The sequence below is a fragment of the Phoca vitulina genome, unplaced genomic scaffold (genome assembly GCF_004348235.1).
Source record: "Phoca vitulina isolate PV1807 unplaced genomic scaffold, GSC_HSeal_1.0 scaffold29, whole genome shotgun sequence".
NCBI lineage: Eukaryota > Metazoa > Chordata > Mammalia > Carnivora > Phocidae > Phoca > Phoca vitulina.
This window is the reverse complement of record NW_022589732.1, coordinates 541,364-565,537: the sequence shown is the minus strand read 5'-3', so window position 1 is coordinate 565,537 and position 24,174 is coordinate 541,364. Positions and strand designations below refer to the sequence as shown.

At 37.5% G+C, this 24,174-nt stretch overlaps 1 protein-coding gene and 1 non-coding gene across 2 annotated transcripts in view; one reads left to right on the top strand and one right to left on the bottom strand.

Annotated features, from left to right (window-relative positions):
• BICC1 (BicC family RNA binding protein 1) overlaps positions 1-24,174 on the bottom strand; it is a 272,977-nt gene that overhangs the window by 140,752 nt on the left and 108,051 nt on the right. The gene's annotated exons all lie outside the window — the stretch shown is intronic.
• Positions 12,724-12,871, top strand: LOC116644412. The gene has a single exon (XR_004301735.1). It is a non-coding gene; the product is annotated as a U4 spliceosomal RNA (small nuclear RNA).

The following is a 24,174-nucleotide window of genomic DNA, read 5'->3' as shown; positions in this document are numbered from 1 at the left end:
AAATAACAGGAATGTGGTAATACTCAAAAAAGTAAGCAGATGGTGCTTCTACCAGAATCAGAAAATCCTGTGCCTCAGGCATTTTATAATGAGCTGGACTTTGATCTTAGGAAGAAGGAACAGACAGCTTTATAGGCCAGCACTTGACTCTGGGTCTAGGGCATTCGGTGGAGAAGCTCAGGGCTAAAGGCTGCTGGGAAACTGAGTCCAATTAAGCCTAACATAAAGTTATATGTGAATCCCCTTGCATATGCTAGAAATTCCAAAACCACTAAGTTTTCCTGAATTAATGTTGGGAAGTTATCACTTCCAAGAGGATGCCAGAAAATTAAAGTATTACCCCACTGAATTTGGCACAGCATGATAGAAAATATCTACTGTACTATAAATGTATTTTTCTGCGAAAGTAATTTTAAATCTTCCTGAAATAGAAAAAAGTATGGAGCCTATAAAAAGTTATGAGTAATATTCAAAGTATTTATACATTTCAAAAATGAATTTAATTGATTATGAAAATTTCCAAAGAAGCTACTCAAGAGGCTTAAGTGCACTAATGATGTCACAAGGGAGACCTGGAAAGAAAAACATGCAGATGTACTAAGATTTCATTAATCTGCAAAACTACAGAATTAGATTTGGCAATATTTCAGATGTCTTCATGTGATTCTTAGAGTAAAATTTCATAACAGTTTTTCCCTTGTGAATTTTTAGGTTCTTAACATTTAAGAAGAATCCAGTTAAAAACCACTAAACATTCTAAATGCTGGCTTCAAGAAATAAGATTCTCTCAGTACATCCTCAATTTTCAACATCTATTCACAGCTGATAAAATGGGATAATTATTCTACGTTATGAAATTTGAGCCAATTGGTGAGGTGTATTTTACCACCATGCATTCATATAAAACAAGGTAAGTATGAGACACTGTGCTCACCAAAGGGCAACAATGATGGACCAAAACAGCTGTGGCCACTGCTGTCACAAGGCTGATAGTATGGTCAGGGAAACCAACAACCAAACAACCCTTACTTTAATTACCAAGCATAAGAAGTTTCATAAAAGAAACTTACAAACTGCAATGATATCACCTAACAGAGAGATGCCATGTATATCTTAATCAGGGAAGGCTACCTTGAAGAAATGAGCCATAATATGAAGTACAGTTACATCAAAGGGGGTGATGCAATCATATCAGGAAGAGGGAGCAGGATTCATTCATTTCTAAATATTTACTGCATGCTAGATCCATGCCAGTCACTGCATTAAACATTAGGCATAAATAGTCAATAGAATTTAAACAGTTCTGATCACACTTACAATCTACTGGGGGAAATGAACAAATACAATAAAATAAATCTACTGGGAGAAATGAAGTAAAGGCAGGGGGAAGAAATCATTTTTTAAGTGGGGGAAGGGTTAAAAACGAACAGGATGCCCTGAGTCAGAACAATAAGAGGGGTCATACTTTGTATTAGGCGAGACAATCTGAGGATGTTAAGCCAAGACCTGAAACATGTCAAGAAAACATAAAGAACATAGCAAGCAGAGGCCCTGAAGCAGGAGGGAACTCGAAGTTAAAAGAACTGAAAGATGACCAACAGGTAGGAGAAAAGGGCAACAGTGAGGTGGAGAGGGACGTGAGGGCCAAGTCATATAAAGCCTGGAGAGCCATGGATAAGGGGGCTGGGTCTCCTTCTAACAGCACTAGGAAGGCCATAAAGGGCTTTAAGCCTTGTAGGAACATAACCTTATTTGTGTTTTACAGATCACATTGAAGGAGGCGGGCAGGAGTAGAGAGATGAGCTAGGAGAGCATTGCAATTGTCAAGCAAGAGATGATAGGAGCATGGAGAAGGGTCAGGATGGTAGAGATAAAGAAAAATGAAGCAAATCAACTTCTACTGAGAGTGGAACACCAAGACTCCTGATTGACTTGATTGGGGAGGAGTGATGGAAGGGGAGCTATCAAGTTATCCATCAGGTTTCTGGTTGGCTGGTGCCATCACTGAGACTGGAAGTAAGAAAGAGACCAAATGAGACTAAGAACATAAAAGTTTCAGTTAAGCTACATTTTTAAAGTCTATGAGCCACTGAAGTGGCTAAGAATCTAGTGTGCAGAAGGAAAAAAAATTTAATTTGAAATATAAAATTTGGAATTAAATGGTATCTGAGGCTCTCACCTATGAAGGACATGAAGAAGAAACAAAGGTCCTTCCAAATTAGGTGTGAAACTAACCTTGAGAATTTACAAAGTAGAATGTAAGTGGGAGGCAGGGGGAATGGGGAATGGGTCTTGTTTCCTGGTCACAGAGTTTCACTTTGGGAAGGTGAAAAAGTTCTAAACATGGATGGTGATGGTTGCAAAACAGTGTGAATATACTTAATGCCACTTAAAAATGGTTAAAATGAAGAATCTTATCTGTTGCTTTAATTAAAAAAAAAAAAAACTAAACCTTGAGAAATTCCAACATTTAGACACTGGGTAGAAGAGGAGATGCTGAAAATATCAAAGAGGGAATGAACTTCCAGAATGGAGGTAGATGATGATGAAGTCATAGAAGACAAAGGAAAAACTCCACACTAATAATCCCCATAGAGGAGTTCCTCAAGGAAAAAAGAAAAGAACTGAAAGCTACTAAGAAATCAAGTCAGATGAAGACTTTAAAGTATCCCTTGGATTTTTTAAAACACCAGGATCATGGGTAACCCTGACACAACCATGTAAATGGAAGGGTGAGCACAGGAGTTGGCGTGAGCTGAGAAGTAGAATATGATCAGACAACTCCTTCAAGAAGTTTTGACTCTTAACAAGAAGCAGAAAAACAAGACAGTGGCTGGAGAGGAATGTGACGTCAAGGGAAGTATGACAGTTGCAAAAAGCCTACCCCAATGTCTACTTTCTCCCAATTAGAATTCTCAATTTTTAGCTGGGCACATGGACACCTAAAATAACTACTCTGACTTCCTTGAAGCTAGGTATGGCTAGGAAACTAAGTTCTGCCTAGGGAAATGCTGGGAAATTCTAGGCAATCTCATGATTGAATGTCTTTTGTCCCTTCTTCCATCCTGCTGATTAGACTGTGGTGTTTGAAGTTCCAACTTGGATGATGAAGATAAGGGCCATAACCCAGGAGTGGGGAACTGTCTAGGTAGAAGTACCTTGGTTTACTAGGTCTCTGGGGAACACTGTCACCACACCAGACCTGCACTGTTCTTTTATGAGAAGTAATCTTCCACCTTATTTAAACAGGAATCATTTTGTTTTGCTTTGTTTCCACACAATTCTAATCTGAACTGATACAGGCAGTTTTTGTTTTCCTTTAGTATGGGAGACAGTAGAACACAATTGTGTGGAAATAGGAATGATCCAATTAGAGAGCCTGACTACAGCAGAGGAGGACAAAGCCCAAAGTGAGAAGCAGGAGAGACATGCAAACCCAGTGTGGTTAGAAAGATGAGACCAGGGAAGATGCAGGAGTTAAACCACGCGGACTTGCAAAGTAGGACAAGGATTTTACTTTTTTATCCTAAAAGCACTGGGAAACTAGACATTTTTTAATAAGTAAGTAACGTGATCTAATGTGTATCTTTTCAAAGATGAGTGACAGTAGTTTGAAGAAAGGAATGGAGTGAGGGCCAAGAGAGGTGACAAGGAGACCAGTTAGGAAGTTGTTCTGACAATCCAGCTGAAAGATGGGGATGGTTTCAAGTAGGTTAATGATTACAGTCCGACGGCAAAGTGAGCAAATGTGAAGAAGATAGTACTGGCAGCCCTTTGTATGTGGTTATGCATGACAGAACAGGGACAGCAAACAGTCAAGGATGACACTCAAGGTTATGGCCTGGACAACACTGTGAACGGTGGCATCATTCACTGAAATATGGACTTGTGGAAACGATGCACATTGGGTAAGCTCAATTTTTAATACTCTAATTTTTAAGTTCTTGAGAAAACCAAATGTAAATAAATACCCAGCAAGTAAAAGACTTGTTCTCAGCAGCTTATTCATAATAGCGGAAAACAGGAACTAGCCAGGTGTCCATAAACAAGGGAGCAGATTAACTGTGGTACACGATGTAATACAACTCATTAAAGAAAGGAACGAACTACTGATAATATGCAACAATATGGATGAAACCCAAAAACATTATGCTCAGAAAAAGAAGCCTTATACTATAAAGTACATACTGTATGTTTCCATTTATATTAATATTCTAGAACAAACAAAACTAATCTTTGGTGAAAAAACTCAGAAAAGTGGTTTCACAGTAAGTGGGGGTGGGCTTGGGAGGGGGATAGGAGGAAACTGTTTCAAGTCATGGTAATGGTCTCTATCTTCATAAGAGTTTGGGTTAACGGATATATACATTTGTCAAAACACATTCAATACTACATTTACTTCATCTAAATTTAACAATGACAAAACACTACAAATATTGAATGCTGATTGTTGGTATGCGTGGTGAAGAGCTAAAGTGTGCTGATGTAAGCCTGCTAGTCTGAAATGCAGCAAAAAGATGGATTGATGAATAAATAGGATAGATATATCCATATGTGATAAAGCAAATATAAAGAAGTAACTAAAATTTAATTAGTGGGTATATGGTATTCCCTGCATAATTCTTACAACTTTTTTGTATTTTTATAATAAAATGTTAGAAAAGCTTTAAGTAACTAATCTGCATTTTTTAAAGTGTTAACTAAAACTTAACAATGATAGATTCAAGAACACATCTTCCTCCCTTTCCTTTACATCTTCACTTTTATTGTGAATCCATGAATGTTTACTACTGTGAGATTGGTAACCAATTAATCACAAAGAAATCTAGCATTTTAATGTCATTTGAAATCATTATTAAGAGTCCAAAATATGTACTTTGCAGAAAAACAGTTAAATAGAAGTATTTTAACACATTTTAAGCAATGAAACCATGATAATTCAGGAAAAGAAAAAACTGGGGAAAGTTTCAGCTAATATAGGGAAAATAATGGTCATTCTGAATTATGTAACATTTTAAGGGATACTGTTTTCTTATTTTCATACTTTGGTAGCTCTTTAGGACCCATTTAATAAGAGAATAACTATCGCTGGCATACCAAATGTCACACTGATATTCATTACTGTATTTTTAAATGTTTCCTAGGAATACTGTTTATATCCTTAATTTCCACTATCAAACACAAATTTTTTACTTAAAGAAAACCCCTAGGTCTTTCTTAGCAAAAATTAGCAACTAAAATTATTTAAAATTATTACACTTAGTTGAATTTTTATAAAAATTTATCTTCAAAAAATAAGGTCAAATTGTCCTCTTTTTTTTTTCCCCTGCAAAGAAGCTTACTGAGGGTGATTCAACCAAGGGGGTATTTCAGGAACCTGAGTCCTAAGGAGCTAGGCAGAACTCATGGGAGGGCTGAGGGGAGCTGAGGGCATGCAGGAACAAGGATGTAATAACTTCTGGAGGACAGAGGGAACTACCTGGTCCAGTCTGAAACTGCACAGAAGGGCTGAGTTAAAAACAAGGTGGTTGCCGAGACTGTGGGGCTGGGATTGGATGGTATGAGAGCCTGGCTGGTTTCTAGAGGCAAGAGAAGCTCCAGATTGGGGTTTGTAGATGGGCATCCGCCAAGGTCTTCCAGAGGACAGTGACCATGATGATTGAAGGAGGTCATAAAGAGCAGATAGAGATAGAAGAGCACAGCATCCACTGTGTGGCTGAACTGCACCCACAGGTCCACTAAGTGCTGCTTCTGAGCCTTGTGTTCCTACTGGCCCTTGTTGATGTAGGGCATCCATTTAACTCTGCCTCGTTGTTACCAGGCACCCTCCCCACCAGCTCCACTGGCTCCTCAGGCCAGGCAGTAGGTAGGAGTGAGACCCAGGCCCTTACTTCCCTCCTGGGTTGCAGTGGGGCGGCATTTTTTTGGGCTGGTACAATGTAAAAGCAATGTGGTGGCTGGGTGATCATCAGGTACAGCATGGAGGTGATGAAAACGGTCCCCAGTAGGCTGACCTGCACCGTCAGAGACAGACACAGGGCAAAGGAGACACTGATGTGGGAGGTGCCACTGGCCAGGAATAAGTCATTCATCATGAGCAGAAAGAGGGTGTAGTGCAGCAGAAGTGCTGTCTTGAATGGGGCATGATTCTCACTTTCTGCTGGCAGAAAGAAGCTGAAGGCATTGATGACAACCCCAGAAAGCCCCTTGACCCCAGAAAGCTCATCACATTCAGGCTGGACCACCTGCTGAGATGAAAGAGCTGAAGGTGAGAATGCAGTTCTGTTCATCAAAGGGGAAACAGAAGACGTCCAGATTACATATGTTCATACTGGCTTATATCTGATGCAACCTTCACAGGTGACATAAGCCATGTGACTTGCAGGTGCCTGATCCACATCCATGACCTCCTCACTGAAGATAGTTGGAAGCCACAGGTTCTTAGTTGCCATGCTGAGCTTCCTGATGCTCCCATATTCCTCTGGATTCCACCTGATGAGTGGATCATAGCAGATCATAAGTTAGCCCCAGGAATGATGTCATCAATTGAAGCTGAGCATCACCATTTCCAGGATGCCAGACGGGGTGATGGAGATGTGGACATGAGTAGGGATACTGTAGTTGATGTCTGGATGGAAACTTTTCTGCTAAACACTGCTTAGAAGGTAAGAGGATTACCCCCATGCTGGTCAAAGCCTGAGTGACTGGTAGTAAAACTGTCTCCTCTTCCTTGAAGCAGCCAGTGGAAAATGAGGCAGAGGAGGAATCCTTCTCCACGCAGCCAACGTCTTTCCATCTTCCTCTCGCTCTTCTCTGGAGACTTAGTGATAATGTTGATCTTGCAGACCCACAGGCCACATCTTGAGCCCTAGCTCAAACTGTCCTTTTAATTAAAACTTATAAACTGATTTTTCAAAACTACCAATTAAAAAGCTCAATATCAACTCACATTCATTTATTTATTCAGCTGATACTTACAGAGAGTTTATGAAGTGGCAAGTACAACTGTAGATACTACATAAGAAAAGTTTTCATTTAGTAACACAAATATTTTAATTACATATTCATCTACCTGGGACAATTTATTGCTCATTTTCAGCAGATAAAGTCTTTAACATATAGTCTGGTGAATATTCTAAGATATGTAGCTTTCCTTATGTACCTGCTATCAGCTTGGACTTTAACTGTACTAAACTTTTTAAAATCCTTTTAAACTTAAAAAAAAAAAAAAAAAGGAATACTAACCTCTCAAGTAAACATCTAGACACTGTCTTCTTAAGAGCCCCACTGTTAAAATAAAGGAAAAGGAAATAGCTAAATGAGCCTAAGGCTGATCCTAAGTCCTCAGGGTTTGTTTGTTTGTTTTTCAATTTAAATTTTAATTTCAGTAAATATACAGTGTTATATTAGTTTCAGGTGTACAATATAATAATTCAACAATTCCATACATACATCACCCAGTGCTCATCAAGACAAATGCATTCCTTAATCCCCATCACCTAGTTCACCCATCCCCTCACCCACCTCCCCTCTGATAACCATCAGTTTGTTCTCTATAGTTAAGAGTCTGTTTCTTGGTTTGTCTTTTTTTTTTCTTTGCTCATTTGTTTTGTTTCTTAAATTCCACATATGGGTGAAATCATGGTATTTGTCTTTCTCTGAACGACTTACTTCATTTAGCATTATACTCTCTAGCTCCATTCACATCCTTGCAATTGGCAAGATTTCATTCTTTTTTATGGCTGAATAATATTCCTGTGTGTATGTGTGTGTGTGTGTGTGTGTGTGTGTGTGTGTGTGTGTGTGTCTACTACATCTTCGTTATCCATTCAACTATCAATGGACCAGCCTACTTCCATAATTAAGCTATTGTAAATAATGCTGCTATAAGTACAGGGGTGCATGTATCCCCTTGAATACTAAGTCCTCAGTTTTTAAATTCTTCACTAGCCTGATCAGGAAAAATACTGAACTAGGTACACCCACAAGTTTTAAAGCGGGAAATCTTGTTTTTTAAGTTTCTCAGTTTTGGTTTGCACACTGTTACTGACTTAAAGCAAAATGCTTTCCATAAATGTGGTAAACAAACACCAAACTCCATGTCATCAATAAAACCCAGTTTTCCCAAATAAGAGAATATCGACTTACTCCAACCATTTAAAATGATGCAATCCTTGGAATGTGTGTTTCTTAAAAGGGCAAAGGAAGTAGTGTAAAGCTCAAATGTGACTAGTGGGATCAGACTGTTGTGCTCAAGAAAAATTTTGAGTTTTTCAACCAGGGTCAAACACAAAGGTGAGATTCAGAACACTGTAAATTAACCTGGAAAAAAAACTGAGTGGAAAGTGTAGGTTTTAAACTTCATTGATATTTCCCTTTCTTTTATAAGGTCATTCAGTGAGGATCAAAGCTTGCATAAGAACAATTCACAAAAGAAAAGGCAAGGAAAATTCTTCAAAAATGCTTTATGTATAAATTGGTATACCTGACTCAAGGCAATAATGCACTGACCAAAATCAGAACATCTAAAGATGATGGAAAACTTCCATTTTTTTCACACTAAAATGATTCAGGGAATCTTTCAAAACAAGTTTTACTTCCAGTCTGCACCCCATGCATTTTGTTAAAAAGTGGAAGACCATAAAATATTCAATTCTGTGTTTACTGCCAAATTTTTTATTTATTATGTTCACAAAAAAAAAAGTAATTTATAGTAAGCCAAGATGAAACAAACATTTATTGAGCACCTGGTAGACATCAGCACTTCATAAACACAAATGTACATGATCTCCACTTCCTCCATACAACCTTATAAAGCAGGCATGATCCCCATTTGACACTTGAAAAGCAAATTTGGAGAGATTAAAGATCTTGCTTAGGATTGCACAGCCGAGTCAGGAGTGGCCTTCAGCCCTGGCTCTGCAATTAACTAGCTATATGTTCTTATGAGTACAAGTCACCTCTCTGACACTCCATTCCCTCATATGCAAACTAGAAAGACTCACCTGAACATTTTAATTACATTAAAAGGTGCTTTTGATCTTTTAGAGACTGATGAGGGATGGTCAGACTTCTGACTTTCCCCTCCACCTCTACCCTTTATCCAATTTCACTGTTCCTCGCCCGTTCCACAAGAAGGAAGGGAAAGGAGCTGCCCTCCCCCTGCCTGAAAAAAGAGTACTTAAAAGTTTTGTTTTAGATATTTGATAACACATCTGATTTTTAAAGGAGAAAAATCTTAAACAGAGAAGTTAAAACTACTTCCTAAAATCAGAGTATTAGAGACTTTCCCTTTATGCTATATTTTTTCATAATTACAATGAACAAATGAGAACTGACTTCATAAAATTCCCTCAAACACCTGACATCTCCGCTAAAAAAAATAATAATAATTAGTGTGGTCTCAAGTTTGGTAAAGAAGCATCACAATGTGCTATGGTGAGCGCTGTGAATTGTGTAAGACTGTTGAATCACAGACCTGTACCTCTGAAACAAATAATACATTATATGTTTAAAAAAAAAAAGGAAGAAGATAGCAGGAAAGGAAAAATGAAGGGGGGGGAATCGAAGGGGGAGACAAACCATGAGAGACTATGGACTCTGAGAAACAAACTGAGGGTTCTAGATGGGAGGGGGTGGGGGGATGGGTTAGCCTGGTGATGGGTATTAAGGAGGGCACGTATTGCATGGAGCACTGGGTGTTATACACAAACAATGAATCATGGAAATCTACATCAAAAACTAATGATGTAATGTATGGTGATTAACATAACATAATAAAAAATATATAAAATAAAAATAAAATAAAATAAAATAAAATAAAGAAGCATCACAATGGCCAGTAAGAAACTGTGTATCCAGACTAAATTTAAAAGTCATTCTTAACAAATTAGCTTTTAAACTGAAGTACAATTGACACACAATGTTACATTAGTTTCAAGTATATGACACAGTGATTCCACAAGTCTGAACCTTTATGCTGTGCTCAGCAAAGTGTCACCATACAGCCCTATTACAGTAACACCACTTTACAAATTAGCTTTTAAAGGACTAGATGGCCAAAGAGAATAAGTAATTTTTTCTGTATCTTGTTTATAATCCACAGAGGTATAAAACTCATAACAATTAATTAGAAAATAAAATTCTGGTTTGGTAAAGTAATAATCTGTGCCTTCCTTAAAACTGACAAGCTGAACTGAATTGAGAATTTTCCATCTGCCCTAATCATGAAACTCTTTGATCGAGTTCATTATTGAAAAGTCAGAAAAAGTCATCACTTCCAATATATTTGTCAAAGGAATTCAAACATTAAATAGACAAAACGGGTTAAATAGGAGCAAATGGCTGAGATATTTTTACTATCTTAACTAAAATTCCTTGCTGGGAAGAACTCAAGGGAAAAACATAGGGAAAATTCATCAGGTATTTAAGAGAGGAAGATGATATTAACATTTGAATGCCTACTATGTGACATGACTAGGAGATTTTATCTAGATTGCTTTGTTTAATCACAGTCTTTTTGTTGTTGTTAATCCAGTATAGTTAATACACAATGTTATATTAGTTTCAGGTATACAATAATTGCAGTCTTTTAGTCCTAAAAAAGGTAGGCATCACTATCCCATTCAACAGGTGAAGAAAGAGGCTTAAAAACTAGGTAATTTGGGGGCGCCTGGGTGGCTCAGTCGTTAAGCGTCTGCCTTTGGCTCAGGTCATGATCCCAGGGTCCTGGGATCAAGCCCCACATCGGGCTCCCTGCTAAGTAAGAAGCCTGCTTCTCCCTCTCCCATTCCCCCTGCTTGTGTTCCTGCTCTCGCTATCTCTCTCTCTGTCAAATAAATAAATAAAATCTTAAAAAAAAAAAAAAAAAAAAAAAACTAGGTAATTTGTGGTGCACCTGGGTGGCTCAGTTGGTTGAGCAGCTGACTCTTGGTTTTGGCTCAGGCCATGATCTTGGGATCATGGGATAGAGCCCCGTGTTAGGACACCACGCTTAGCAGGAGACTGCCTGAGATTCTCTCTCTCCCTCTGCCCCTACCCTGGCTCAAGCACTCTCTCTAAAACAAATAAATAAACCTTTTAAAAATGTTGGTAATTTGCCCAAGGTCACATAGCTAATAAATGCTGATGTATTTCCAGCTCATATATATTTGAATATATACTTAAATGAAAAGTCTAAGTTCTTTATACAACCTCCTTCCACCTTTTCTGTGTTTGGTCAGGGATTCAAAAACTAAAAAGTCACATTCAGCAACCTATTAAAATTTTAGTTTTGGTTGAAAAAAAATGCATGATCATGATACAATATATCAACTGCTACACCAGAGGTATGAGAAGATAGCACATAAAAGTTGCACTTCTAGAAACAGGGTAAACTGGATATTCAGATAAAGCCATTTAAGTAGAAAGCTTCTTAAAATGCTGAGTAAAATATAAAAATGTATTTTTCAAAGTAAGAAAATTCCTTAGATCAGAAATGATAGGAAGTGAAGGCTGGAGTCAGCATTTGCCATAGAAATGTCTATTACCTGGTGGCCTATAGCCTGAATTTTAATAAACCATGTTCAGTGAACAGAAAATAAAGTTCACAACAGAAACACATAAAGCCCCAGAGGTTGAAATAAAAACTCCCCGTTAGTGATCAACAGTGTCTGGCTTTGCCTTGTGGAATGAGAAAAAAGAAAAAAGTCTCCTGAGAATTCCTAAATATACTTATGTGACAGAATTCTCTTGGTGACAGAATTAAAAAGTTTAAACAATTTTTAAAAAGTTTAAAACAATTTAAAAGTAGTTTTCAAATAAGTTTCATGGATAAAATTCCAATGAACATGAACTTATAATCAAAAATCACTACAGATACAAGGGGAAAAGCCAGGAGTATTGAGTTAGGATAAACAATAAGCTGCAGAAAAAGATCACCAAAATAATGCAGATATTACAATATGATATAGAATATTTATGCTTAAAGATATAAAAGAATTTATCACAACTCTGTAGAAGGAACAAGACACTATCAAAACTCAACACGCAGATTTTAAAAACAGTTACGAGAGGGACAGGAACACTGAGAAAGGCCCTTTCCTGAAGCTCAGGCATACAAGACCTGACTAAAACTGAGGCTGGAGGAGAAGGGAAAGTACCAATCCACCTTCCACCACCCCTCCACCGCCCCCCTCACCCCGCCCAGGACCTTGCCCCAAGTAACAAGCAGCAGTAGCCCACTGCTGGGGAAGAGGCAAGAACACAGAGAGAGCCCTGGGGCCCAGGTGTGCACTGTGGAAGGAAAATCGGGCATAGATTAGGAATACTACGAAAACTCCCCTGCACTCCAGACCTCCTACTAAGCTCAAGGTAACAGTAGTTCAACACTGGAGAAGTTTGAAGTTTGTGCTGGACTCACAGTAACTATAGCAACAACAAAATTCAAATCTAGCTCAACTACTGACAATATTGACACGACTGCTTATGTTAACAGCTTGAAGGAGAGAAGTGACCATTTATGGGTATTAATACTATTTACCTTAGTCTCTATTGTTCTTTAGCACACAATACCTTACATTCAATTAAAAAATTACTAAACACAAAAAGGAAAAATTATGCCAGTGTTAACAGATAACATGGTCAACAGGACCAGACTCCAACATGGTCCAGATATTGTAAATATCATACGGGACATTTAAAATAGTTATAAATATGATAAAGATCTAATTGAAAAATATGACCAGCTTTGCGCAGTGGCAGTATCGTAGCCAATGAGGTTTATCCGAGGCGCGATTATTGCTAATTGAAAAATATGACCAATGTGTGCTTTTGGAAGGGAAGGGTATTTACCTGAGAGATGAAACTATGAAAGAGTCAAATAAAAATGCCTGAAATGTAGAACAAAGTCATACACTGGGAAAAAAATATTTACAAATCATATATCCAATAAAGGACCTGTATCCAAAACTCTTACTACTCAATAGATAACCCAAAATTATTACCAAATTTTGAACACTTAGCAAAAGAAACCATATGAATGGCCAATAGGCACATAAACTGCTTACCATCAGTCTTCAAAAAAATGTACATAAATCCACAAGGAAAAACTGCTACATATCCACTAGACTGGCTAACCTTAAAAAGGTAGACATTACCAAGTGCTGGAAAGGCTGTAAACAATGGCAATTCTCACACGTCACTGGTGGGAATCCAAAATTATAGAACCACTATCCAATAAAGTGAAACACACTTCCCAAAGGAGCGAGCCATTCCATTCCAAGGCATTTACTCAAGAGAAATGAAAATATTTGTCCACAGACCTGGATGTAGATTTTACAGCACATTCATTTATAATGGCCCTAAACTGTAAACAATTCGAATGCCCATCCACTGGTGAATGAACAACAAGAAATACTAGTATATCTACACAATAGACCACTACTCAGAACCAAAGCAATAAACTACTGATACATTCAACAACCCAGATGAATCTCAAAAAGATTTAGTCTAAGTTAAAAAAGACACAAAAGACTAAACGCTGTGTGATTCTACTCATATGATGTGATTCCACCTGATGTCAGTAGATTAAGCAATATGACATTGTGAAAACCTGCAGGGAGAGAAACACATCAGTGGTTGTCAGGTACTGGAATTTGAGGGGAAGGAAACTGTTCTTTTAATAAAAACCCAGAAGTTTGCATTTTCAAAACCAATACAAATAAAAATATATTTCATTTATTTATTCAACAAATATTTACTGAGTGCGTACAATGCAGCAGGCACTATGATAGACAACGTATGAGCTGCACCAGTACGAATTTTCAGAAAAGTGATGGGGACAAACGCAACAAAAACTCATTTCACACAAGTTTTCAAATGCTGACTGAATATTGTCAGAACACAATACTTTTTCCATCTTCTTACCAGATTGTGACAAAATATCCTATATTTTCTCATGATAGTTTATTACATATTAGGGTGAACCATATGAATCTGCAATGTCAACAAAATAGTTCTCTCCTGTGTTCCCACAGACAAGAACTCAGAAGCTCACTGTGAAGTAATCAGTGGTGATGTCAGCCCTTCTCATTGTAATGTAAAATACTGGCTGAGTTTCTAGTCAAAATACCTGATATGGGGGGGGGGGGGGGGTGTTTTGTTGTGTTTTGTTTTGTTTTTTACTATTTAAGAACTTTCCCAACATCCGGAATGAAATGTGTTATTCATCTTGTAAATAGAGATGATTGCTATGGAGACTTAACTGACTTCTGGTTTCAAATTTCTAATGTAAGAACTAAAGGACAACAAAATTATTCCCATTTTTAGTTAAAAGTCTTTATTTAACTTCCTTATCACTAGTGGAAAACTTGAAAATCCTCTTAAAAGGTTTAGTTCATTCAGGCATTTTAAAATAGAATATTCCTATGAAAAATAAATACACTTTCCAGAATCAAAAACCAAAATGAAAATATCCTTTTGTTCAAGAATCTATTTTAGATAGTATAATTCATGTAGATAATTTTAGAAAAAATACATTTTTGTGCTTTAACACTATCTTAATTTTTTTTTTTATAAGCCATCGGGACATTATCTTTCTGGTAGGATATTTCCATGAACTGTGTTGATAGTATTTTGGCCTTCAGAAGGGCTAATAATTAATTCCATAGTCACTAAAGTTTTCTTCAGATACACAATATGATAGCTGTCACTCAACATAAATACACCCACGAGATAATGGAGCTGCATGACCGAATGTGACTTGCAAAGGACCTCATTACAGAGAAAACAATGAACAGAAATTCAGAATGTAAGAAGTGCAACTTTTTATCGCTCATTGTTTAGAATTCCAAAATATGAAAGTTCTCAAAGTATATTTCTCTATTTTTTTCAAATTCCACCCTAATGTTTATCTTTGCTTTCTTGATTTCATCTTTCAAAATTCTAACAAATCCAAGTTATGAAATTTAATCTTTGGTCAAATGAATAATACTACAAAGCCTCATATTTAAAAATCCAAATTATATCAGATTTTAAATCTGTATAAATTCAAGAATACTTAATCCAATTTTTTAAGTAAGTGAAATTTTAAAGTACTCAGTAACCCTCCAACTGACTTCAGATATTTTCCACTCTGTAAGAGATTATCTAAGGTAAACTTGTGCCATATAACCTTTGCATAATGAGCTTGTGCCAACAAATGAGCAAAACCAGCACATGACATACACAGGTAACTCTATACCTTAATTTTAATTGTTTAAACCTAAACACTGTTGATAATAGCAACCAACTTAACAATCTTCAGAAAATGAAAAACAGATGAAAAGTCTTAGATCATCATGAATCACACAGCAATGGAATTTAGCTTTAGATCACTCTTAGGATTCTTCTAACTATAATGGGCTTTGGGCTTTGATATTTATAATCTAGGCCAGTGGCTCCAGACCATTTCTCCCTTCAGATTTCCTGAAGTGGCTGTGATTGGGGTAGGGGGTGCCTGAGCTCTTTTAAAATGCCATTTCTAAACTCCAGGGAGAAGGAACATGGAACCTCTTGACATCAATGCTTCTGAATTTAGTGAAGAAGCAGAGAGAAGCATGAGACATTTCAGAAGTGAAAAGAAAAATCCAAGTTCAGTATGTGAGCCCTTTTAATGTCATGCATTTGAAGAAAAGAATCTCTTCCTTAAAAAACCTGACAGCGCCAGGTTGCTACTAATATGCCATATCATGTCATTTAAATTTTTTTTAATTTTATTTATTTGAGAGAGACAGAAAGAGAGAGCGCATGTGTGAGCACATGCAAGTTGGGGGAGGGGCAGAGGGAGAGAATATTCAAGCAGACTCCCCGCTGAGTGCTTAGCCTGATGTGCGGCTCAATCTCATGACCCATAAGATTATGACCTGAGCCAAAACCAAGAGTCAGACGCTTAACTGACTGACCCACCCAGGCACCCCCCCCAAATCACGTCATTTTAGAAACCCTGTCCTATTACCATCAAGGAAATTTAAAACACTAAAATAAAAATCCAGCTATCAATACCCCCACTGCAGTCTCAGGACTAAAAAATTTACCTCTATTCTATGTATGGGAAAAATGGACAAATTATTAAAAAGAGAATCTTACAATAAAGATATATTTTTCTTAAATCTCAAATTTTACGAGGAAAGAATATATGGTTTGAAATATTTAAAAAGAAAATGCATGTAACATGTTAAATACAGTGATTTTCAACTTGGCATCACATTAAATCACCTGGGGGGACCTTTTCTCTTCCTCTTCCCTTCTCCTCCTTCCTGGCACGAAGGTGTAAAAGATCAAGGAAGTGGGACCATGATGGGAGGGGGTGCCATGCAGGGGCATCTTAGGCAACATGTCTGGCAGCTAAGGAAAGGGGTTGAGTGGGGGAGCACGAAGGTGGCCGAGGAAGGAGGATTTCCTGAGTAGTTGGAACACTGGTTACATTAAGCAGAATTTAATTGGGCACAAAAGTAATATACTGAGGAGAATGGGAGCTAGCTTTCTCAATTTCTGGAGAAGAGGTGAAGGCTAGAAAAAGCACTGGAGGTACTGGGTTAGAATCTGAATGAACAGAATAAACATTTTTCTAAAGTTATACAGACACGGGTATAGAAACAGTCACAGATATACATATGTGTATTGTGCACACATATATACATTTCCTAGTTCTGTCTGCTGAGAGGGCCTACTAGCAGACAGCACTGAGACCCAGATCGTGATTCTAGTTACCACCTTCTACTCAAAAGAACGAGGGTCAGGGCAGGGAAGTACAAGATAAACCCGGAACATCTTGTCCCAGAAAGTAGGAAAATGTTCAAAGAATGATAGGAATGTGTCAAAAACAAACAAACAAACAAAAACAGGAGTCAATCTGGAAGGGCTCAAATCTAGGACAATTTGAGTATCAAAATAATGAGATTATCAAATTACAATCCATTGAACAAAGGGGGAATCCATAAATCCATTTTGATATGAATAAGTAAATGAATAAATAAATTGATAAATAGGAAAGAAAGCTCTTTCTTATAGGATATCAACTAACAGATATGGATGGAATAATGAAAATAATTACCATTCAGCAACTATCACAGCAGTCTTTAAAAAAAAAAAGAAGCCATCAATGAATGCTAGGACTTGTAGGTGGAGATTTGATGAAGAACAGGATAGTGGCATAATATGGGAACATCTCCTTACAAAATACTAGTTAAATACAAAGGGGATAAGGGTGATAATGGAGAAAGTCAACTTGAGCAGGTGATCATATTTAATATCACCAGTGGTGAAACAGACTGACACAGTATGCTTCCCGATGTGATACCCTGAAAAGAGCATGGCATTATTCCTGCCAAGAAAGCAGAGCCTGAGTCTGGCTGTGAAAAAACACTGGATGGTCCCAACCGAGGGCTGTACAGAATGAAAGGCCTTCACAGACATGAGAAACAGGGAAAAAACTGAGGAATGGATTCTACAGTGAAGAAGACAGACAGACATGACAACTAAATTCAACCACGTATTCTTGTATATGATTCTGGACCAGGAAGGGGAAAAAGAGACACTATTGGGGGGATTTGGTGAAACTGGAGTGGGATGTGTGGATTACATGGTGGTTTTGTGTAACGTTGATTTCCTGATGATAACAATTTTCCACACCTTCCCATCCTCTCTGACTGTGCTGTCTCTGGTAACAATACCAACCTCACTTAGGGGTGATGGAGCATCATGTCAGAAAAAAGACTACATAGATTAAGAGAAAGGGAGAAAGTTCAGTAAAATATTAATAATTGGGAATCTGGGTCATAGGAGTGTGAGAAGTCTTTGCAACATTTTTGGAAGTCCAAAACTATTTTAAAATAGAAACAACTTATTAATAAATAATCCCTGGGGAGAGTTTGCTAAAAATCCCAACACCTGGATTACCTCAATTAAATCTCTGTGGGGTGGAAATCAGAGGTCAGTGTTTAATGCACCTAGAACCCATCAAATTTGCACTCTACAATACACAGTAGTTGCTCAATAAATGGTTGATACTGCCGCTAAAACTATTTAACATAACTTCACATGTCTATTTGCAGAACATAACTCTTCATATGGAAAATTTTTTAAGAAGGCAATCTTGAATAACTGTGACCTATCTGAAGTTGCAAAGATCAACCACAAGTGATGAGGTTGCTGATAACTGTTACCAGAGACAGCACTAAAGAGATTGTAAGTAAAATATTAATAATGATGGGACAGCAAGTCTTTAATCTCTCAAATGCCTATTAGTCCACAAAACAATTACTGAATTTGACCTCAAACAAGGATATAAATTATTACAAACATTTGCCCACAGAATCCTCAGAAATTACAAATAAAATTTCAATTTAAATAGGAAACAAAATGAGCAAATATAACTGACTTGTCTTGTGCCAAAAGGGTTTTTAAGTGGCTCTTTAAAACTTAAATTTTAGTTTGTTTTTAATAAAAAAGAAAATTCTATAAAACAAGCTGGACCTTATTAAAACGGTCTCTATGTTCAGAGAATATTCTCTTTGTTCAAGATTTTATACCTCTTCTAGTTTTTTTCTTCTCTCCTCCTTTCGCAAATGGCTAAAAATGCATTTCTGTAACAATAAACAGTTGTAAATAGCTAAAAGGTTCCCCAGTGGGGGACTAGTTGAAATAACTTAAACTGCATCCATACAATGTAATAACATGTAATATGCAGCAGGAAGAAAAAATGAGGGTAATGTTTATATTCAATTGGAATAGATTCCCAGATATATTGTTAAAGTTAACAATAAAGCAATAAAGTTAACAAACTAGAATGTGGGTAAGGGAAGAGAGACTGAAGATTTTTTAACTTTATATGTACACTTTTATACATTTTTGAATTTGGAATCTTATAAACATAGTAACTAGGCAAAAATTTAAATTAACATACACCCAACATTTTCGCAGCTCTTCCTCAACTTACAATGGGGTTACAACCCAACAAGCCTGTTTTAAGTTGAAAATATCCTAAGTTGGAAATGCCTTTGATACACATAACCTACCAAAATCATAGCTTAGCCTCAGCCTACCTTGAACATGCTCAGAACACTTACATTAGCCTAGTTGGCCAAAGTCATCTAACACAAAGCCTATTTTATAATAAAGTACTGGGCACCTCATGTAATCTATTGAATTCTGTGGGAAGTGAAGGAGGTTGGATGCATGGGCACAGAATGGTACAAGTGCATCGGTTGTTCCCTCTGGTGGCTGTGTGGCTGCGTGGCTGACTGGGAGCTGAGGCTCACTGCTACCGCCCAGTGTCACCAGAGAGCACCGTGCCACACGTCACCAGCCCAGGGAAAAGATCCAAATTCAGAACTGAAGCCTGGCTTCTACTGAATGAGTATCACTCTTGCACCACTGCAAAGGCAAAAAATCTTAGGTCAAACCATTGTAAATCAGGGACCGTTTCAACATTCGAGAAATCTTCTTACACTAAGGTAACTTCAGTGGCTCCAGACTATTCCCACTCTTCTCCAAAATCACTGTGTATATTAAGTAGGTGCATTTACATCGCAGGAATGTTCATTTATTCGATGACACTGAGTCCTACCATGACATAAAAATTACCACAGGGCACTTTCCCTTGGAACATACAAAAAATGCAAAAGAGCAATCCCTGCCTTTATCTGGATATAGCACCTCTATTATAATACAATGCAGTGTTGCATGCAAATGAAAACTCCAATAAGGGACAGATAGTGCATAACACAGAGCACGTGAAGGATCACTTCTAGCTCCCAGTGATTAGGGATGATTTTATGAAAAAGATGGCATTTAAGTTGGCCTTTCAAAAATAACGCATCAACAAGCAAGAGTCAGAAGAACATTCAAGATGGATGGAATGACAGGACTGAGTGCATTCAGAGAACAGCTAGCAGCCCATTTGGCACCAGCACGTGGTTAGTATAAAGATGCTGAGATAGAAAAGGTTGGAAAATGAGGCTAGTGCAAAAGGCAGAGGTACTTAAATTATCAGGCAGATCCCAAGTCCTGGTCAGTGCCCAGCTCATAATAGATGTTCAATAAATATTTAACATTGTAAGTCATGGAGACATTGTCAAGACTGTAAATTGTCTGCATGCCCAGATACAACTAACTAACCATCTGTAATTTACTGAAGGTTGGAAGTAGTCTTGGCAGTGTGTGAAGATGTCATTTATTTTAATTCTTTCAGCTGCTTATGAAAACGAAGAAATTAACAGAGTTGTTCTCAGATCAAGGAACTTAAGGAATAAAAATTCTGGAAGACCAAACTTAGAATCCTGTGATTTAAAAAATGATGTTATCTTACTGAGGTCAAAATCTGTGCAGGCTAAGCATATACTTGCTGGAACAAGCAAGAGCAATGACACTTGATAAAAAGGATACACAGTACCCTGATTCAAACAGACCTGTGGACTGAACAGAGGGCAAATGAAGACTTGACTCTGTCAATTTCCCATGCTGGACTATTTTGAGTTTAAACACTGCATACTTTGAAGAGATGCTAAACTACATTTTCAAGGGGGGAAAAAAGCCACACCTCAGAAGAGAAGTTTGATGCTTCTGAAAGGAGCTTTAAATTTCTGCTACTGTCTTTGGTGTGCAAGTCGTAGTGTGAGTGTAATTTATTGAGTATTTATCCCACCAGCAGGGCTCAGTTTCAGAAAGAACTGAAAACAAACCAGACCCATGAAGATGATGCAATATCCCTGGAATTTTGGAGACAACTCCATGAATCCTAAAACTACTTCTGCCTACTTGGCCAAATTCAGGGCAGTGTTTGTGTCTGCCCATCTCAGGGAAAATGCATTCTCTTTTGTGAAATATGGCAGCTCCCATCAGCAGGACAAAACATCAAGATTCACTCACCTTGACTAAATATACTCCACATTTTAGAGAATAACTTGTCTTTTAAATACAATATTCTCACTCACCTTATTAAAAGTAATCAGTGATTAGGCAGTAACTATGCACTACTGTGTGGCTTAGTATATTAATCTCTTTTCTGCCATGTCTCTTGTACTAGTGGTTAAAATCTTTATTGGCATGGCCAAAATGTTCTAGTATATGCAACAGGCTATCAAGGAAACTTCTGCTCGGCCTTCATGTGTACAAATTGCAAATTATGAAGCCTTCTACCGATAGCAAACACTCACTTGAGAAAAGGTAGAAAGGAACACTAAGCTCCAGCTATGCTTATTTTCTTTTACTATACATACAGAATGTTTAAAAGTTCTGTGATCACATAAATAAGAAAAAACAAGCTACATCATACCAGACATTATCAATATTAAACATCCTTCCCCAGAAATCATGAAACAAAAATGTTAACAAGGTAATACTCTAAGGTCCCTTCCAACTTTAAAATGTTACATCTCTATAAATTTTTTAAAAATTAATTCCAAAGTAAAGTAACAAGGCATTATATAATTGAACATTTTAAATGGATACTGCTGTAAAATACCAAGTCAAAACAATAAACCTTTACTGAATACCTATGTGGGCATATCAAAGCTCACCAAAAACATGACTAGCAGTTAGTATAACCTTCCTGGTAAGCACTATAATCACACATGCATGCATGTGTGTGCAGACACCATGCACTTCATTTGCTTTACTATACACTCAAGTTTATGAGAAAAACACCCTATTCTGGGTCTGGAGGTCCAAACATTGTGCCATGTGACAGCAGTGAGGGTTTGTGGATTTATATGTTAATCGAGGTACCAGTAAAGGCCTCAAAACTCAGGACTCTCAAATTTCCATTTAAACAAGTACTGGTGGTCTCTTTTCAAAGTCCTATTTTAACTGCATTTGAAAAATCAGAAAACGTTACAGTTGGCAGAATTGTTATGTCCACTCAATCTAATTCCTTCATTTAGTAAATGAGACGACCAATTTATAAAAGGGAAAATGGCTTCTCAAAGTAACACAGCTAATTAATGGTTCCCTTGCTTCTCAGTACAAACTCTTCTCATTCCACCTTTCTTTTCTGAACTGTTAAGTATGAATTTTAAATATGCTTTCTGTCCCAATTCATTACTGAATTTGGAATGCCCCTCTGGGTGTTTCCTTACAACTTAGTATCAGCTGATTCTACTAAGTAATTAACATGACCTTTCAATTATCTCAATCTTGTTATCTCAAGAAAAATTCATTCTTATTTTAATCATGCCCACCCTGCCAAACCTAGAACAAGATTGCAAGGTGTGTAGAAAAGCTATAGTTCTGCTCTTCCACTATAAATTGGGGACCATAATTTATTTTCAATCATAACCACTATTTAAGGCAGATTTTTTTTTAAAGGCTAAAGCTTTAAAAACACATGTTACATTTACTTGGTAAAAGCACTCTGGATACAAGTACTTTACCATGAGGATTGGAGGTTTATTAAAAAGCACATAGGAAACAAAAGCATCAAATGAAAAACTTGAGAAAATCCCAGAAGGAATACTAGGTAAAGAGAATAATAAAGCCAATGCGAAGATTGGAACACAGAATTACACACCACTATCTTAGGCTGAAAATTGATCCCTGCCTCCCACAAGCAAGGAGAGAAACCACATCTGCACAGGATTCACAGTGTCCATACACTAAAAAGTAAGCCAGTTCTTCAGGATGGAAGCACAGAGGCTGCTGGTTGTAAGATCTGCAGGAAATTTCCCCAGTGGTTCCTCATAAAAGTCCAGTCCGTGATGGGGTGGGAGCCTCCACAATACTGGTGTGTGCTGGGACTTCACTGCTCACAGTCTCTCCCAATACAGGCTGATGGCCCAGTGCCAAATAAAAGAGAGACAGACAACCCACCTCACTGGGCTGCAGAAGTACATGCAAGGAAGGCCAAAATCTCCCTTGGAGAAGAGTCTGGCTTCATTCCAAACTCCCAAATGGGTGATTAAGGTCACAAAGCTTAGAGTCTGGTCACAATCATTTTAGTCTGGAAAGTATTTAAGGTAGGCATTCCTCATCACCTACAAAAGTCACTTGTAAGTTGGGGGTGGGGTGAAGAGGGAGCCCAATAATTTTTTGGTCTCTAGAAAGCATGATTCAACAAATTCTAACAGAAGTTTTGCCATTAACATTTGTACTTCTTTTAAATTTTCAAGGACTAACTGCAGTTGGTTTCATCTTTTCCTGCTAAGACATCTTTTCATCCTGACTTATTTTTTATTTTTAACAAAGGGAGCTCCAGGTTGACTATAAAAGCTCATTAAAGAGGCTGAGTTTTATTGAAAAAAAATTCTAAACCAAGGAGGAATGGAAAAATAGATATGCTATAAGTAACAGAGTAATCAATAAATCTGAATTAACAAAATAAGCCATTTCAATAAAACCTGATCTGGGCTAATAACACAAAATAGCTTGAGGTCTGAAATCAGAACCCAACAGCTCCACTCTGACAGAGTATAAGAAGAGTGCAACCAATGTTCCATGGATGATAGGCATGACCAATGGAAGACAGGGTTGTCCTAGCTAGATTGCAACCCATATAGTCCAAACAGCTGAAGCCTGATATAACCAGCCCACAATGGAATCACTGTTCAGACAGTAACATGAACCCCACCATCACTATTTTTAACTGTGCTCTCTGGAATCCCTCTTCCTCATCTCTTATCATGAAGGTAAGTGTTCATAAAGATTTGGTCACTTTCAGTATTAGAAACTCAGTCCAGGGCAGTGTAACATTCCAATCTGACAATCAATTCAGAGTTAATCCCACTCTCTATGACCAGCTAGATTTATAGCTCAGGAAACTCAGGAAGGCATGGGAGAAGGGGGAGCAGAGAGAGAGGGACAGAGAGGGAAGGTACGCTGAGAAGGGGGAGATGTTCTTTCATCCCTTCAAACCTCTTCTGAGCTCCAGATCATCTATACAGTAGGTGGTAACTAGCATTTTTTTTTAATGAAACAGAAAACAGAAAAAAATCAGGTTGTATTACATGTATTACCTCATTAAACTTTTTTCATTTATTTATTTTTAGGTAGACATGTAGTGGGTCAGGATGTATGTGTATCTATTTCTTATGCTGGTTGTAGTAAAAAAAAATTGAAAATCATTTCCTTTGATCTCAGGTGGTGAGAGAATACGATATGGTGGTTATAACATGGTCTTGGGAGCCAGACCACGTGGATCCAAATTCCCAGTACTAAATCTCT